The 13,486-nt window shown below is 42.4% G+C and overlaps 1 protein-coding gene across 2 annotated transcripts in view; it reads right to left on the bottom strand.

Moving 5' to 3' along the window:
* Window positions 1-656: 656 nt before the first annotated feature.
* Window positions 657-13,486, bottom strand: part of KCNA6 (potassium voltage-gated channel subfamily A member 6) — a 38,959-nt gene continuing 26,129 nt past the window's right edge. For both annotated transcript variants that reach the window (XM_012455913.3, XM_012455912.3), the window contains exon 2: window positions 657-2,038. The gene's annotated coding sequence lies outside the window, so the exon portion shown is untranslated. The remainder of the gene's footprint in view (window positions 2,039-13,486) is intronic.

The raw sequence follows: 13,486 nt of genomic DNA on the forward strand, positions 1-13,486 counted from the left end.
GCCTGGTCCAAACCAGTCTCAAGCTCTCTCCTGGATTATTCAAACAGCCTCCTAACTGGTAATTTGGTTGCAATTTACATCCGGTCATATCCCATCTCTGCTCAGAACCCAGGAGGAACAGATTCCCTTCCAACTCAGAGTACAAGTGAAGTCCTGCTGCCTCACTGCCCCTACAAGCCACAGTGCCCTCCTTGCTGTTCCTGGAACATGCCAGCCTTGCACCCACCTCAGGGCCTTTGCACTTGCTCCTCCTCCGAGGATGTTTCCGACCCTCCCCTGCACCACACATCCCTCTGGCTCCCCTTGGCCTCATTCTACTCTTTAATGCAAACATTACCTTGTAAGTCCTACTTTCCGAGTCTCCCCTGCTTTAAGCTGCTGTCCACTCCCCATCCCAACACAAACACACACACACTCCTGTCGTACTCTCTAGCCCTCTTGCTTGATTCTCCTCTGTTGCCTATACTCACCTAGCATACAATATATTTTAATTATTTATCGTATTATGTGCCTTTCTTCCCAACCAGAACCCAGCCTTCGTAGTGAATTTCCAGCACCTAGAAACGTGCTCAGAACATAGTAGGCACTCAGCAAACACTTGTTGAATGAACAAATCAATGTTTGACACAGTTTAGGAAACAGACCCTCACAGGAGATGTCAGAATTGTCGGGTTTATTTAGTAGGAAATTGATTGGGGTTTTCTAGTAGACTCATTGGGTTTATTTAGAGAAGGCTGGCAGGGAAAAGGGTGTGTATGTTTGTGTGTGTGTGTGCTTGTTTGTTTTTCAGGGATGTTTGACAAACACCTTCACTTGTAGTAAACAATGTGTGAGCCCCTGATTATTTGTATGTAAGTATTTTAACTGTGTGTATTAACCAGACCCAACACTTCCTTCACTTACTTCCTCACTCATTCATTCACCGCACATTTGATGACTGACAGTTCTGTATCAGGTGCTCTCCTAGACACATGGCTAAGGCTATAGCCCCTGCTGTCTTCTGCAGCCTGGTAATGAAGCCCCAGCACTCAGGACAGTCTAGGAGGGTGTGGGCATTACAGCAACCTGGAGCCCCAGGTTTCCTAATTTTCTTTCCTATTTAGGAAAATCATCCTGATCCTTTGTTTTGTCACAAAGAGAAAAAGATACTGGAATGAGTGACTAGACATGGGAATGTCCCCGACCAGAGATCCTGGAAGAGTACAGGAGTTGTTTGATTGTTGAGAAGTAACGTTACCCCCTTCCACTGGGGACAAGCCGAGAGAGAACAGCCGTTAGCTACAAGAACAATGTGGGTGAACAGAAAGAATGTCCTTCCTGTACCTGGGAGACCCTGCACACAGCATCATCTGGCCTCTGGGAAATCCACATAAAAAAAAAATAACTCTGCCCTTGATATTTGCCCAAGCATATGTATATCAGAGGCAGATAACTCTTAGAGCATGGGTTATGCATATTGCCTTGTTGCAGAATGTCCCCTGTCTGTGGCCCAGGTCACCACAGAGGGCGATCAAGCCCTCTTCCCAGTGATTTGATGGTGGCCATCACATCCTCCTGTGCAGTGAGGATGCCGGAAAGCAGCAGGTGCTCTGAATCGTGGATACCTGCCTGCTCCCGGGGAGACCAGTGGCTTGTCTGCCTCACTTGGCCGTCAGTGTTTTCTCATGGCATAATGCACAGCCTCTGAGACTTTGCCATGTATTTATTTGTCATTCTTCCACAGCCACCCTTGTCCTGGGTGGGTCTGCAGCATAGCCATGCACCTCCCGGAAACCCCTGACCACCCCGTAGCTGGTCTCTGCCCACATCACCGGCTTTCACCCTCCCCCTACAGCTTCACCCCGACATTCTGGGCCCTGTCTTTAGGGACAGCGGGTCTGGTCTCAGCTCTTTCTGGCTTGGTTGCTGCTCATGGGAGGCCACCAGACGGGTGTCAGGCCAGATCACCCAGTCAGTCTTCAGAAGAAGTTGAGGGTCCAGCCGCTGTCAGAATTCTATGCGTAGATGTCCTTGCTTGAAGCACCTGCCAGCATTTTTCCTGCCAGAACAAAAGGGCGTGTAGTTAGCAATACGAGGGTATGTCGTGGGAGAGATGGAACCTAGGGATGGAACCTAGAAACCTGGGAACAACAGTGTCCTCCCTCACCCTGCTGGCGTTTGCTTCATGCTCTCCTACCAGGCTCCCATCTCTAGGCTCTCTGGTCTGCTTAAACTATACCTCCCACTGCCACCCAGTGAACCCCAGCAACTAATCAGTGACTGTGAGCCGGTGCAACCTGAAGCCATTTCTGCCCATGTTGTCCTTAATACTGCTGTCATTAATTCTCCACCTTTAATGGCCCCGGGACCCTCTAGAATCAAGTCCAAGCCGTGTGCCTGACTTCCAGGCCCCAGAAAGCACAGTCTCATTTGATCTATATAGCTGGTCTCACTGCTCCTGGACACCCCCACTGTCCACATGGTCCCAGGGGCCCCTCTCGGATGCTCAACCTGCACCAGCAACAGGCGTGTTCCTCCCTCCCTGAAAGAGTTCCTGCCACCACCTGGCTCCTCCTTACCCCATCCCCACCCTGCCAGAATGTTCTCAAGTCTCCTTCCCACAATGCTGAGTCCAGTCCCTCTAGGTCAGGCTGAACCCCCACCACCAAGAACCCCTCTGGCTGCCCCCTGCATGACTGATCTCTCTCTCTCTGCTCTGCTCTCCTGCTGCCTTTACCATCTGGCCCACACAGTAGGTATGCAGTGATTTTCTATTGCAAACCCTGTGAGATGTGCTGCCCAAACTCCTGTGTTTAACATCTGCCTCTCCTGTGGCCTGGGCAAAGTTGAACTCCTCTCTCTGTCATCCCTGACACAATGCATGTGTCTCTGTGACTACCACAAAGCGCTCCAAGAGCAAGCCAACGTCTGGCTAAACAAACAAACCAGCAATCATTGTCATTTCTGTTTCTGCACATGAAACAGGAGCAGCACATTAAGGTGTCCATGAAACTGCTTTGAAAAAGGTAAATAAGGTTTCCATAAACTCCAGTTGGTATCGTGATTGTGCCCATGCAGTAGACTTCTGCAGAAGGGAAAGACTTCATATGTGTCATTTCAGTAATTTGGTAGCAAACCCAAAGGTCTGTAACATGGAGTAACTTGTGATGTTACTAAAGTACAAATTTAACTGTAAAGCCTGGTGTTCGGGGCAGTAGTTTGCCCGGTGACTGTCACTGACCCTCTGGCATCAGACTCACAAGGACATTATCCGGGGAGCTTTCTACTGGCTTTGTCAGCGTGTAATAGCTCTTGCAAAGTGGCAGGAAAAAAGAGCAGAAATCTCTGTGTGAAATTCCAGTGGCCATCAGGTGAAAGGTGGCACCTTAGCAAATGGTCAAAGTTTCTTTGGTTGTTTCAAAGGAAAACGAACAGAAAACTCATTACTCTTCGCACATACATGTGATTAAGGAAAGGCCTGCACAAGCACTTCTGCATTCATAAATGTGGAGTTGTGTCAGGTGCCTGAACACAAGTTCCAAATGCTAAGGGTCATTAGACTCAATTCTCCTGCTGTGAATGTAAATTACATGTCAGGAGCTTTCTCCCTGGACTGCTCTATGGCTCCACCTACAGTATGTTCTTAGGGAATGCACTGTAATTTTTATATGAGTCCAAAGAAAACATCACTGGAGAAATCCGTCCGATCTAGAGTTTAAAATGGCAGATTAAAAAGTTGGATTTTTTTTTTTTTTGCTCTCTCCTGGAACCCTCGAAAACAACAGTAAAGGAAATTTTTACAGAAGACAGAGGAGGTAAATTACAAAGGCAATCAGAATATAAATCACTATATAAATCAGAATAGCGGATGAAACAGTTAAAAGCCAATTTGCAGATGATGGAAAGCCCCTGGAGAAATAGCATTTGACTTAGGAGAGGGGCAAGACTTAAATCCTGGGTCCCTGCTGATGCCAATGAGATACAAGTTGACTTACCCCCAGGGAACCCATAAAGGCTGAGGAGTTGAGGGTGTCAGGTTTAACAGAAGCAGGGCTGGAAGGCAGGGCTAAAAACTGGATACAGTTAGACACACCTTTTCAGGTCTCCTTTGCAATCTCACAAAGGCAAGCAGCTACCCAGCCCACCTCCTTGTCAAAAGATGTAAAATTTGTTCTGGAGAAACTAGACCAGAAGGGCCTAGACTCAAGGAGAGCTGGTGCCACATAAGTCTCTGGAGGAACCGTACTGAAAGCAAGGAGTTAAGTGTGAGGGGAAGTCAGATGCTGAATGGTGAGACAGTTGGCCACTTCCCCTGCTCTTCTCTCAGGATAATATCAAACAGGGAGTTGGAGAATTTTTTCCTAGAGAAACCAAAGGATTCCAAGAAAAAAAGCCTGTAGACACTGGAGGCCCCAGTGAGACAGCCTGACCCCAGCTTCATCACTCTGCAGTGAGCTCACCATTCCACAAGCCCCAGAGACACAGAGATTCCAGTAAGCTTCTTAGTACTTCACTCATGAAAATGAACAGAGATCCTCAAATTACAAACCTCTCAGGAAAGTCTCCAAAAGGTCAAAACCAAGGACAGAAACTCAGAGAAAACAGAAAATTCCAGAAGCAAGAAAAAACTTCACATATACTAAAAATCCTCGGATAAATAAGATGGAATATTTTAACCATGAAACAAGAATAAACTTCTATTAAAAAAAAAGAAAGAAAGAAAGAAAGAAAGAAAGAAAGAAAAGAAACCACCCAAGAAGAAGAAAATAATTCTTTGGAAATTAAAAATATAACAACCCAAATAGAAGCTTCAATAGAAGAGCTAGAAAATAAAGTTGAGGAACTCTCCCAGAAAGTAGAATAGAACTACAAAGGAAAAGAATAGAGAAAAAATAAGGAAATTTGAGAACCAGCCCAGGGGATCCAAAGTCTAATAATAGAGTTAATGAAAAACAGAATAGGCAAAAAGAATGAAAGAAAATGATTAAAGAAACAGTTTTTTAATGTTCAAGAATTGAAACCATGCATTTCCAGACCCAGAGTGTCCACTGAACACCCAGGATTATGGATAAAGATAGACTTACATCAAGGTATAGCATCATGAATTTAGAAATTAGGATATCAGATTTTACCAAAAGCATCACTAGAAGCTAGAAGACAATGGAGGTAGTTTTCAACCTCAAATGCTGTCCTCATCAAAGCAGCTACTTATAGCAGAGAGGCGGAGGGAAATCCTTGGGCAATAGTAAAGGGGTGTTCCAGGACAGTGGTGAAGCAACAGGCCTAGACCATCCTGGAGCAGGAGGACAGAGTGGCCCAGGAAGTCAAGATGAAGGTGAGAGAGAGCCTGGCTAAACAAACAAACCAGCAATCATTGTCATTTCTGTTTCTGCTCGTGAAACAGGAGCAGCACATTAAGATATCCGTGAAACTGCTTTGAAAAAGGTAAATAAGGTTTCCATAAACTCCAGTTGGTATCGTGATTGTGCCCATGCAGTAGACTTCTGCAGAAGGGAAAGACTTCATATGTGTCATTTCAGTAATTTGGGAGTAAACCCAAAGGTCCGTAACATGGAGTAACTTGTGATGTTACTAAAGCACAAATTTAACTGTAAAGCCTGGTGTTCGGGGCAGTAGTTTGCCTGGTGACTGTCACTGACCCTCTGGCATCAGACTCACAAGGACATTGTCCGGGGAGCTTTCTACTGGCTTCGTCAGCGTGCGATAGCTCTTGCAAAGTGGCAGGAAAAAAAGAGCAGAAATCTCTGTGTGAAATTCCAGTGGCCATCAGGTGAAAAATGGCACCTTAGCAAATGGTCAAAGTTTCTTTGGTTGTTTCAAAGGAAACCGAACAGAAAACTCATTAGTCTTCACACATGCATGTGATTAAGGAAAAGCCTTAATCTGTGCGCATCTGCACGTAGGTGGAGATTTATGTTTCTGGTGGGAAGTTTGCTGAACCCACTCTCCATTTGGGTATCAGTGATAGGTATTTAGAAAACTAAACAATGAAAAAGAAGATATTCAGTAGCTCCAGAAGAAAACAAAAAGTAGCACAAGAAAGAAAACAGAATTACAGCACTGCTCATTAAGTGGCTTGAGGAGGAATACTATTGGCACCACCATAATAAAGTAGGATGAACACTGAACTGTTTATTAAATATGAATATTTATTAAAATGTGTCATTTATACTTCAGTGGGCTGAGAAGGATGTGTGTCTATATTGTGGAGAGTAACGGTGGGTGGTGTAAGAAAGCTAAATCCTTATCTTCCATAAGTCAGTTTTCTTAAGACTTAAATAAAAATTAAAAAGCAATGTGAGTGTGTTACAGATCGCGCATCCCTAATCCCAAAATCCAAAATCCAAAATGCTCCAAAATCTGAAACTTGTTGGTGCCAACATGAAATAGTGACCTATGCTTTCTGGTGACTCAATTTACACAAACTTTGTTTCATGCCCAAAGTTATTTTAAAATTACCTTCAGGCTATGTGTATAAAGCATATATGAAACATAAATGAATTTTGGTTTAGACTTGCGTACCATCCCCAAGATATCTCATTATGTATATGCAAATATTCCAAAATCCAAAAGTCTCTAAAACCTGAAACATGTCTGGTCCCCGTATTTGAGATTAGGGATCCGCAACCTATACTGAGAAATCCAGTGGCAAATCTAGAAGAAACAGCTAAAGAGTTCGAAGAAGTTGTTTCAGAAGAATACAAGATAGGGATGAGGAAAGGTAGGGCAGGGGATTATTATTGTTTTTGTAAGCCTTATTGAAATATTTTACCTTTCTGTGCTTAGGCTAATATTTTAATTTAAAAGAAAAGAAATGACACATGAAAATGTTTCCAAACCGAGTCTCTAGACTGAAAGGCCTGAGTTCTGAGGTTGCCAGATTAAGCAAAAACAAACAAAAAGGAAATTTTATATAGTGAGTAATCTTTTAGTATAAGTAAATCCCAAACATTGCAAAAATTACTCCTAGTTTATCTGAAATTCAGATTTAACAGGCATCCTCTGTTTTTTCTAGGAACCCTATGCCTGATATCCAACACATCCACAGCAAGGCACTTAATCACGATTGCAAAGCACCCACACAGAGAAAACCTTAATCACCTCCAGAGGGAGAAAAGTTCACCTACAAAGAAATCAGAAAAGCACAGATTTCTCACAGCAAGGGTGGAAGTTAAGAAGCAGCGGAGTGATGCTTTCGAAATTCTAAGAAACCATGACACTCATTCTGGAATTTAGCATCCATCCAGTAGTTAATGAAGTTTAAGAACTAGATAAAGGCATTTTTAGGCATGCAAGTTCAAAACTGCGCTTTCTATTTACGCTTTCTTACCCTACTGAAGGGTTTGCCCCATCCAGAGAAGAAATAAACCAAGAAAGAAGAAAACATATGGTCTGGGAAAACGAAGATCCAATGTAGAAGGGGAGGAAAAGGAATTCCCAGGACACCAGCTGTACAGGGCAGAGAGAATGCAGGCAAGACAGTGGGGAGGGAAGGCTCCAGAATGAAAGGCTCCGGGGGGAAAGGAAACAAATGGTCAGAGCCTGATGCATCTGATCCCATGAAAAACCATGTTTGGAGGGTTCTTCCAACTCCATTGGCAAATCTGGAGACAATTATAAACAGGAACACTAAAAATTAAGCAGGTGAAGAAAATGAGGCAATTATTAACAAACTGTTTACAAGAGATTAAATAAACAGTATAATATACTTCTTGGCAATGCAGAAAATAGTCTTTGATAGTGATAATGACAGAAACACTGAACACTGATTTAACCAAAAAACTTAAGAGGGAGGCAGAGAAAGTGGTAGAGGACATACGACTTCATGTACAAAGGCAAGAGGTAATGCCCATCACACAGAGTCACAGCTCTTACAGTAGCCCAAAGGCCCTACACAATCTGTGTCACCCTGACTTACCCCACCCGAATGACTCTCCTCCTCATTCACCTTCCTCCAGCAGTAAAGGCCCCTTTGCTGTTCCTCAGTTACCCCACGTCCTCCCAACTCAGGAGTTTCGCATATGCTATTCCCTTTGCCTAGCATGCCCTTCCCCCAATATCCACAAAGTCCATTCCTCCCATCCTTCAGGTTCCGTGCTCAGTTGCCATCTTCTCCCACTCCCTTATTTAACATTACACTTCTTTCTGACATCCCCTACACTACCTCTGCTGTCATTTCCTTTTCTCCGTATTATTTATAATCATCTCTGTAAAGAGCACCACATCATTATAATGAGATGGTTATAGTAAGATTTTATTTAAACATTTGCTTATTCTTCCTACTGGAATGAAGGCACCATGAGGACAGGGAATTCTGTTTGTTACATGTATCCATAATTTGTCCGCTGATGGATCCATGGTTAGAACAGAGTGACTGGGACATAGTAGGTGCTTTAGAAATATTCATTAAGTGAAAAAGTAAATCAGAGCAACATATACATTTAATGGGAAAAAATAAAGGTCAATCCCGGAAAACAAACTTAAAATAATTGAACGTCATCCCCCTATGGACTTGGCTTCATGGTAAGAAAAAGAGAGACATGGGCAAGCTCGTTTTCCTTGGAAGTCTTATATTATTGATATGGTTTTAGGTCTGTGTCTCCACCCAAACGTTATGTCAAATGTAATCCCCAGTGTTAGAGGTGGGGCCTGATGGGAGGTGACTGGGTAATGGGGGTGGCTTTCTCATGAATGGTTTAGCATCATTCCCTTGGTGCCATCCTTGGGATAGCGAGTGAGTTCTCATGAGATCTGGTTGTTTAAAAGTCTGTGGCACTGCCCGCCTTGCTCTCTTGCCTCTGATTTCACCATGTGAACTGCCTGCTCTGCTCCCACTCTGCCTTCTACCGTTAGTAAAAGCTCCCTGAAGCCTCCCCAGAAGCAGATAACCTCCATGCTTCCTGTACAGGCTACAGAACCATGAGCCAATTCAACCTCTTTTCTTATAAATTATCCAGTCGCAGGTATTTCCTTATGGAATGTGAGAATGGCCCAACACAACTATTGTTTGGCTTTTCAAACTATGTGCATACATTACTCTAATAAAAAGTAAAGTATTTTTTAAAAACATGATCACTGTTTCGCCCTCCACCCAAATCATATTTCATTCCAATACCGAAATGAAGTGACTATTGAATTATCTACTATTTTATATTATTAAGGCCTAGAAGTTATTCTCTTCCTCCCTTTCTGTCTCTAGTTTATTCCCAGGTCCCTAAGTTTCCAGCTTCCCTAAGTCCCAAAGCTCTCAAATCCTTTCACCTCTTTCCATCTCTGTCACTATTGCCCTAGTACCACCTTTCACCTGGTCACTGACAGTAGTTTTATGATTGGTCCACCTGCATCCATCCAGTCCCTCCAACCCATTTCACTGTGGCCAGACCAATACTTTCACCCACAATTCTGATCATATTACCCCACCTGATATGGTTTGGCTGTGTCCCCACTCAAATCTCATGTTGAATTGTAATCCTCAATGTTGGGGGAGGGACCTGGTGGGAGGTGATTGGATCATGGGGGTGGATTTCCCCTTTGCTGTTCTCATGATAGTGAATGAGTTCTCATGAGATCTGGTTGTTTGAAAGTGTGTAGCACTTCCCCCTTTGCTCTCTCTCTCTCTCCCGCCACCACGTGAAGACACGTTTGCTTCTCCTTCACCCTTCCACCAGGATTGTAAGTTTCCTGAAGCCTCCTCAGTCATGTTTCCTGTACAGCCTGTGGAACGTGAGTCAATCAAACCTCTTTTCCTTATAAATTATCAAGTCTCAGATGGTTCTTTATAGCAGTGTGGGAACTACCAAACCATTTTATGACCCCACCATGTGAAACCCAACTAAGGCATTCATCCCATGTCTCCAAGGCTGAAGATAAAACTCTTAACCTATGGACCTAGCTCCAAGCTCACCGTCCTCATACTTACCCTGTTTCTCTCCTCATAAGGCCTTTGGATATACTGTCCCCTGTGCCTAGAATGCGGTTTCTACCTCCTCTGACTATTTAACTTCGGTTAATCATTTAAATATCAGCTAAAATGTCATTAACTTCAATGTCCCTAATTTGGACTTTCATAGCAGTTTTGTGGGTATCCGTTTCTAGTAACATGTGCACAGGTACAATTTTACATTTGGGCTTAATGGATTAACATCTCCTTCAACTCCTCCTCCTCATCAGCACACACACACATGTAAGCTCCATAAAGGAAGAAATCATTTGTTTCATTTATCACTATATCCCCAGTGTCTAGAAGACAGGAGGAGCTCAGTACATACAGGCTGAAGAATTTGTTTAAAGCACTGTGCTTTACTACAGCAACAACCAGTACGTATTGCTTTGGTTCAGATAACATTTATTCTTCTGCCTCATCCCTACCCTAAAATTCTACAACTTGGAGATCACGTTTTTTCTTTGAAAGCCTGTTTCCCTCTCTCCTCTCTATATTGTCAATCCCATTTTTAGGTATAATTTCCGGAAATGGAAATTTACTGACAGAAAGTGTGCAAAAGATCATGTGTTGTATGAGGTTTCTATGCTGGCAAGCTAACACGGTACAAAACCCTCCTTCACACTTTGCCTTTTAGACATAATCATTGACGGTGTATTTCCAGCACTTCGCACATGATCTTTAAATACGTTACCTTCCTTTGCACTTCAATACATATTCAATTGGCTGAATTCCAGTGAACATCTGATAGAGCACTTTAGGCAAATCTAATGATTTTCATCTTGCCTCAACTCTATTAAGTTTTAACACCGATGCTTTGTACTGTAGATGTCTCTATTTTCTTCTCATTTTTACAAAATAAGGACAAAAAATGCAATAAAATTGCCAAATTATTATACATACAGCATTATTATACAGAAAAGATGATGATACAGGCTGGCTGACAGGGCCACCATGGGAATGCTCATCTAATTCACAAGATTCCAAATTTAGCCAAAGATGAGGGCATTAGGGGATTCTCAATGTGAACATCTAATGTTGAGCACCACTTGCTTATACTCCTTGTACAATTAGGTACCGCCTGATAATCCAATGTTAATGTCCTTTGTTGAGTAAAATAAATTTAAATTCATCCTTTCTTTTTCTTCCTGCCTATCCAGGATGACATGATCAACCAAATATTCATTAAAGTTCCTTCTAAGGAGTAAGACTAACAGATTTCTTCCTTTAAATAAGCTCCCCTTCAGACACAAGCTGCAATCATCATGGGGAGTCCTAAACATTTTATGTTTGCAATATGATGCAATTGAACAATTGAGAATCTTCCTTGTGTGCACTTTAAAAACACCCTATCCTCTGCCCTAAATCAGTCTCTGGCAATAGCTAGCTATTGGGGGACATATCCTTAAATGGGCTCCACTCCCCAGACCTTGGGCTATGCCACATCAGCAGGGAAGTCTGGGACCAGAATCTGAACCATCCCTCTTGCTGACGCAGTGTGTGCCACTGACTATCTCAATCTCATTGGAGTTACGCTCAATAGCTGTTTCCCAAGCATTCTGCCATTTCTGTGATTGATGTGGAATGTGTCATCCCTTAAAACCTTGAGCTTGGTAAGATTTTCTGCTTCCCTCAGATTTGTCACCAAAGCCCTGTGCATTCACTCCCAGGAGGTGAAGAAGCGGCATGCAACAAGTGAGGTCTACAGTTTATGCTTTTCAGTAGTAGCCACTCTGGCTGCTGTGAAATGGTATCTCATTGTAGGTTTGATTTGCATTTCTCTAATGATCAGCCATATTGAGCTTTTTTCATATGCATATTGACCGCATGCATGTCTTCTTTGGAAAAGTGTCTGTTCATGTCTTTTGACCACTTTTTAATGGGGTTGTTACTCACAGAAAAATTGTCCAGACACTCTCAAGGGTCACATTATCTTTAAGAGGCTATGTATGTCATAATCATCAATGAAATGCAAACAAAATACCATTTTATGTCTAAATTAATAGCTTCCTTCTCCAACTAGAATATTCAGGGGTGAATATTCAGAATATTCACGGGTGAATAAACACTCTCATACAGAGCTGATGATTTCTTTTCCCTGTTTGCCTCTTACCCAAACCATCCATTATATTTTTCACAATAGAAGTTTTTTCTCTTCCTAAAAAATACTCTATATTATAAACAATTCACTGACTTCAGAAAACTATTAAAAAAGAAACAAAAATTGTGCATGCCCCTTCTTCCCAGAAAAAAAAAGCACTTTGCCTTTGGAGTCACACAAACTTGGTCTCAAGTCAGTTGCTGGGTGGCCTCCTCTGAAAATGGAAATTATAACTGAAGCTACTCCATGATGAGAGATTTAGGATAATGCTGATATAAGGCACAGTATTCTGTAACTGCTAGCTGTGACTATTATTATTAACATTCTTCCATTCTTTTTCTATGTACGTATACATGCATGTCAATGGGCACTTTTTGTGTTTCCATAAGGTGGCTTTAGTGTCCTGAATAGTTATTTAGAAAATACTTTGATTTGATAAATAAATACAGTTGACTTTGAACAACTTGCGAATTCGTGGTGCCAACCCCTGAGCAGTTGAAAATTTGCATGTAACTTTTGACTCCCACAAAACTTAACTAATAACCTGCCGTTGACCAGAAGCCTTGCTGATAACATAAAAAGTCATTTAACACTACTTCATATGTTACGTATATTATGTACTACATTCTTACAATGAAGTAAGCTAGAGAAAAGAAAATGCTAAGAAAATCATAAGGAAGAGAAAATATATTTACTAGTTATTAAGTGGAAGTGGATCATCATAGAGGTCTTCATCCTCATTGTTTTTACTCTGAGTAGGCTTAGGAGAAGAAGGAGGAAGAGGAAGGGTTGGTCTTGCTGTCCCAGAGGTGGCAGAAGCAGAAGAAAACCCATGCATAAGTGGACTCATGCAGTTTAAACCCATGTTGTTCACAGGTCAATTGCATTCAACTTATTAAGATTGTAAATCTTTAAACCAAGTCTTCCTTAAGCTTTTGAGTTCAATGCACAAACTTTACTGTGCTATGCATAAGCACAGTTTGCCTGCTTTTTTATACATATTATGTCTGAACTCCTTGAGAGCCTTTGAAAGCAATCAGAACGGGAGAACATCTTTAAGTATATGCATTGTGGACCAATGTTTGTATTTCCCCAAAACTCATATGCTGAAGCCCTACACCTCAGGATGCTTGTATTTGAAGATGGATCTCTAAGGAAGTAGTTAAGGTTACATGAGGTCATAAGGGTGAGGCCCTGGTCCCATGGGATTGGTGACCTCATAAAAAGGGGAGAGACACTGGAGCTCTTTCTCACTCTGTGCACAGAGGAAAGGTCATGTACATCCTCAGTGGGAAGGCAGCTGTCTGCAAGCCATGAAGAGAGCCCTCATCAGAAACCAATTTGCTGACACCTTGATCATGGATTTCCAGCCTCCACAGCAGTTAAAAAATAAGTCTCTGTGATTGAAGCCTCCCAGTGTACAGTATTTAGTTATGGCAGATAGG

This window comes from Aotus nancymaae, unplaced genomic scaffold (assembly GCF_030222135.1).
Source record: "Aotus nancymaae isolate 86718 unplaced genomic scaffold, 86718_ANA_hifiasm-v0.15.2.pri h1tg000016l, whole genome shotgun sequence".
Lineage (NCBI taxonomy): Eukaryota > Metazoa > Chordata > Mammalia > Primates > Aotidae > Aotus > Aotus nancymaae.